The 5,626-nt window shown below is 36.5% G+C and overlaps 1 long non-coding RNA gene across 1 annotated transcript; it reads right to left on the reverse strand.

The window, feature by feature from the left end:
* Nucleotides 1–1,877, reverse strand: LOC109845620. Its single transcript, XR_002248445.1, has 3 exons — nucleotides 553–1,877; nucleotides 363–461; nucleotides 1–289 (listed from the first exon to the last, which is right to left on the reverse strand). It is a non-coding gene; the product is annotated as an uncharacterized LOC109845620 (long non-coding RNA).

The raw sequence follows: 5,626 nt of genomic DNA on the forward strand, positions 1-5,626 counted from the left end.
CTAAAAAAAGTTCTTGCATAGCTTTCACTTGTGACTCCAACTCAGACATCCTTTGTTGTTGTTGCTCCTGCTCATCTAAGCATTGTTAAAGTATCTGGTTCTTTCTTTTTTCTTCTATAACTCGTGCTTCCAGATCAGATCGACTAGGGAGCAGTCCTCTCAAATCTTTCAAAGTAGTCCCGCCACCAAATACTGTGATGTGACCATGAGATTGCTTTCCCCAGATTTTCTCAACTATCTCAATGTCAGAAAGTGAAGAGTTTGCTTATTTGACTTGAACAATTTCATCCTATAAAAAATAAATTCATATGTTAGTACTATATAATGCATCATTATCAAACTTTAACACATATTCTACTTACATATTTATCTTGATCTCCAATATCTAGTATTTCATTAGCTTCCTTTCGAGTTTCATGAAACATTTGTGCCATATCAGGTGGATTTCCTGACTTGCCACCCTTATTCAAATGTTAAATAAAAATGAGTACAACATCAAACTAAAAAACAAAGTGGTTTTAAATAAATAGGAAATTTGTTTTGGATGTATACCAATTCCCACGCAATTTGTCTAAAGGGTTTGCTGCCCGTGTGGTGGAGCATCTTTCTTTTGCCTCTGTTAAGTGTATTTTGTTGGCTTGCTTTCTATACATCAAGATTAAAAGATAATTTCAACAATCTAATAATATACATGGAACAAAATTAATAAAATTAGGAGATTAATACCTAGAATTTTGAAGAAAAATAACGTTCCTTAACTAGCCAATCACAGTTATCAACACTCACTTCTGTAGGTTTATTTCTAAGTGCAACTTGTAATGAATTTTCTTTCACATATTTCCTGTGCAACACCACCAACCCCCAAAAGTTGAGGAAGGCTTTGTGAAAATAACCCTATTCTTTTGTCACCTCCATCTAGGCATTCCAATATCACGTCCACCAACATACAGTCGATGGACATTAATCCCTAGTCTAAGCTGGTCAACCTGAAGCCAAATACCAAGCAAAATCAGCATCAAATGGAAGTTACCTTTTACCCATTTTGACCAATTTCATATAGCCCTACAATAGCGGTTGCAATCAGGTATACAGGCAAATCAGTTTTGACCAGACCTGCACTAGGCTGGCCCAAACCTGACTCGATAAGCTTACTTAACCCTGACCATGCCTGCCTAATAATCAGATGATATGAATATCATCCAGCTTACTCAATTAGCAGTGAGTTGTATCCTAGTTTGTAGAATGAAAAAGTAAACATATAATTTGGTTCAGAAAAGAACTAAATTGAGATCTACATAAAGTTTGCATAAATGTGAACTTGCTAACCAAGATTCCAAGTGCTTCCCATGATTTTGTAACAGAATTTAAGATAGTTATATGATGTATATGAGATATTAACCAAGCACCGACAGTGAAGAAATGCAATGCGCTAACCTAAAGCCATTTAAGCAAATGTACCATGCTACTATAGTTTATATTAGTAGGCTTGCTCAGGCCAAATGAGTTAAGGATTATGACACACGGTTACTAAAACAGCACACCAAGATGTTGCACAATACGTGATACAAAGACAAAATGTAGTCTCAAAAAAATGCGGGACACATACATGTCCGTTCATATGCAACGCGGACGTGCTCACACATATGCATATATGCATGTGCGTATGTATGCACTGTGCATGTATGTATGTACGTATGTATGTATGTGTGTGTATGCATGCCATATTCATATGACTATAGTTGTATATCATAAAACAGAGACCAAATCAACTAGAAGTAAACTCAAAGAGATTGCTTTCCATTAGCTCAAAATAAAATTACAAGCAGAGAGGTTGGTTTGAAACACAGCCAATTTGGAACAGACAAATCATACCAGTGTGAAAAATAAAAATGGCAAGTTTTCATACCTATAAATCGACAGCCTACAGACTGAGCTTTCTTGTTAAACTGTCTGTTACCTCTTGACAACAAAACTGCTAATGTTTTGAGTACCTGTAATGCAAAGTAAGGAATTCAGCATGATTAAGTGTCTAATAAGGAAACGAACACTAAAATCAAAATATCCACATATTTCCATTTAGGCAGAAGATATTTCCACATAAATTAAATACGTAATAGCCAATCTCCATTTTTTTCGAAGAGAAAATGACAAACAGGCAAACACCACTTATGGATAGCTGAATATTTATGACTAGCCGACAATCTAAATCTTATAATACAACAATTCATAACTAATGTATAGGGTCTTTATGGCAAAAGTGCAAAGTTGGCTAAACTATAGGGATTTAAGTGCAATTATACCACCGTTGTTTTGGTTTGGCCTCTACCTTTTAAACTTCACTGTAGAAAGTTATCCACCTCCTCACTCTCCCTTCTAAATTCTCAAAGACATTAAATTCCCTTCTCCTTTGATACCTAAATGATAGGGCGTTAAAGAACCTAACCTTTGATTCTTTTCTTCATTCATTCTATCTATTTCAACCAAAAGGCTTAATAAATAGTCCACCTTATTAGCTTCATGAGATGTTGAGCTTGTTTCTATTGGTGTGAATCATGCTTCTTCTTAAGTGTCAATCCTTAAACATCCTCTAATTAATAATCTAGCTAGTCTCTGGATTCTCTTTCCTACTGCTTCTTTTATATATATTTATGCACTTCTTAACCTCTCTGTTCAAACTTACAAATGGAAGGGAGAAAAATGAATACTAAGTTTGTTTTCCTTCTTCAGTTCCTTCTCTTCTTCTCTCTTGTACTTTGTGAATCAGATGACCAAGCAGCTCCGATGGAGAAAACAGAGCAACAAGCTCTGTTCTTGATGATTCAGGGCTTTGTTGGCAGAAGTTGGAATGGTTCAGGGGTTTATCCAGATCCCTGTGGGTGGACACCAATCCAGGTTTTTGCCTGATTACATTTTTCAGATTCTTATTCTGTTTAGTTATTTATTTTTGGATTTGAACATTCTTGGTCTTTGGTGATTCCAATCTAGGTTACAACTGATTATACCACTGGAAACAAACTATAGGGATTTAAGTGCAATTATAGGGATTTAAGGCGGGAGACGTTGGGACGGCGAAGTTGGAGCAGCGGAGGCTCGCGGCTGTCGGCAAGATGAAGACGACGAAGAAATTACGGACGAGTTTGGTGAAGAACAATGAACAGTAGGCGATTTATTGTTAATCTAGGCCCTAGACGAGTTTGGTGAAGAAATTACGGAAGTTGAGATTCTAGGGTTTAATTATTTTTGCGGCGAGCGTTTTGAGGGATGAATAGGAGATTTTTATGGGCGATTTTGGATTTTGGGTTTCGGGTTCTACTCGGGGCTTTGGTGATTGTGATTGTGGGTCTTGTTAATTAATAGTAATAGGTTAAAATATCAATCCTATTATGATTAGGAGTATCATCAACGATGGTAATATACTCCTTCGCCTTTCAGGAGACCCAATAACGACGATATTAGAACCAAATCAACAAAGGGATTAGAAAACCGTTATCCCATCTCACATAATTTCTTTAATAATTGTGATAACTCGATGAAGGGCTTTAAAACCGTCGTTATTTTACACACATTAATGACGGTTAACTAGTCCCTTCGCTAATTTTGGTCGTTAAATACCCGATTTCTTCTAAACCCAACAATTATTTTTTACATGCACACTTGTTAATTCTTGCTTCTACGTTAGTTCTAGCTTTTATTACCCTAGTTCTAGCTTGTATACAACCAGTTCTAGCCCACACCTTGCTAGTTCTAAACCCAACAAGGGTTTTTTACATGCACACTTGTTAATTCTTGCTTCTGTGTTAGTTCTAGCTTCTATTACCCTAGTTCTAGTTTGTATACAACCAGTTCTAGCCCACACCTTGCTAGTTCTAAACCCAACAAGGGTTTTTTACATGCACACTTGTTAATTCTTTCTTTTACATTAGTTCTAGCTTTTATTAAATGTAGAAGCAAGAATTAACAAGTGTGCATATAAAAAACCATTGTTGGGTTTAGAACTAGCAAGGTGTGTGCTAGAACTGGCTGTATACAAGCTAGAACTAAGGTAATAGAAGCTAGAACTAACGTAGAAGCAAGAATTAACAAGTGTGCATGTAAAAAACCCTTGTTGGGTTTAGAACTAGTAAGGTGTGGGCTAGAACTGGCTGTATACAAGCTAGAACTAGGGTAATAGAAGCTAGAACTAACGTAGAAGCAAGAATTAACAAATGTGCATGTAAAAAACCTTTGTTGGGTTTAGAACTAGTAAGGTGTGGGCTAGAACTTGCTGTATACAAGCTAGAACTAGGGTAATAGAAGCTAGAACTAACGTAAAAGTAAGAATTAACAAGTGTGCATGTAAAAAACCCTTGTTGGGTTTAGAACTAGCAAGGTGTGGGCTAGAACTTGCTGTATACAAGCTAGAACTGGGGTAATAGAAGCTAGAACTAACGTAGAAGCAAAAATTAACAAGTGTGCATGTAAAAAACCCTTGTTGGGTTTAGAACTAGTAAGGTGTGGGCTAGAACTGGCTGTATACAAGCTAGAACTAGGGTAATAAAAGCTGGAACTAATGTAGAAGCAAGAATTAATAAGTGTGCATGTAAAAAACCCTTGTTGGGTTTAGAAATAGCAAGGTGTGGGTTAGAACTGACTGTATACAAGCTAGAACTAGGGTAATAGAAGCTAGAACTAATGTAGAAGCAAGAATTAACAAGTGTGCATGTAAAAAACCCTTGTTGGGTTTAGAACTAGCAAGGTGTGGGCTAGAACTGGCTGTATACAAGCTAGAACTAGGGTAATAGAAACTAGAACTAACGTAGAAGCATGAATTAACAAGTGTGAAGCTAAAAAACGCGGGCTGAGTTTAGAACTAGTAAGGTGTAGACTAGAACTGACTGTATACAAGCTAGAGCTAGGGTAATAGAAGCTAGAACTAACTCGAGGGCTACTAGAACTACTACGATAGCATCTAGAAATAACATATCATTAGGTATAAATATTATCAAATATAATTAACAACGATTTATAAAAATATGACTGTATCCTCATTTATAACAACGATTTATAACTACCGTTCCAGCTTACAACGATTTTTTGTAATTAAATATTTTTTCAGCCTATTTTGCTAATTAAGTTTTAAAAATGGTTTATTTTAAAAATGTGTTCGAAATAAAATACAAAAAGACTGCGCACATTAGGTTTATTGCAAATTCAGCTTCCTCCAAAAAGGCGTGGATGTCTCGTAAAAGTGGAAAAATGGGGACAACTTTTGACTATTTTTTAAAATTAAATCGTTCATTTATTTGTAGCTGTGTAGGCATCGAAAATTGCCTATAGGTCTCCACGAACAGCTCAAAGCTAAGAGAAGACGATGAACGTTACCATCTGGTTCACAGAAGCTTGATTGACGTCGACGAACGCTTGAAGTGAATCGGCAAACTATGTGAAGCAACGGAGTTTCGGAATAACGAAGGTACGGGCTAATCGAGAGCCCCGCGATGTTTACAAAAAAAGAACAATACCCTTCGTGTCTCATTCATTATACAGATGATCCAACCATTGGGGCTGATAGAACTCCTTGTCGGCTTTCCAACGCACTTCGAATCACTCAAATCCGAGTTCGGACGAAGAATTTACAGCGAAAGCG

The sequence above is a fragment of the Asparagus officinalis genome, chromosome 6 (assembly GCF_001876935.1).
Source record: "Asparagus officinalis chromosome 6, Aspof.V1, whole genome shotgun sequence".
Lineage (NCBI taxonomy): Eukaryota > Viridiplantae > Streptophyta > Magnoliopsida > Asparagales > Asparagaceae > Asparagus > Asparagus officinalis.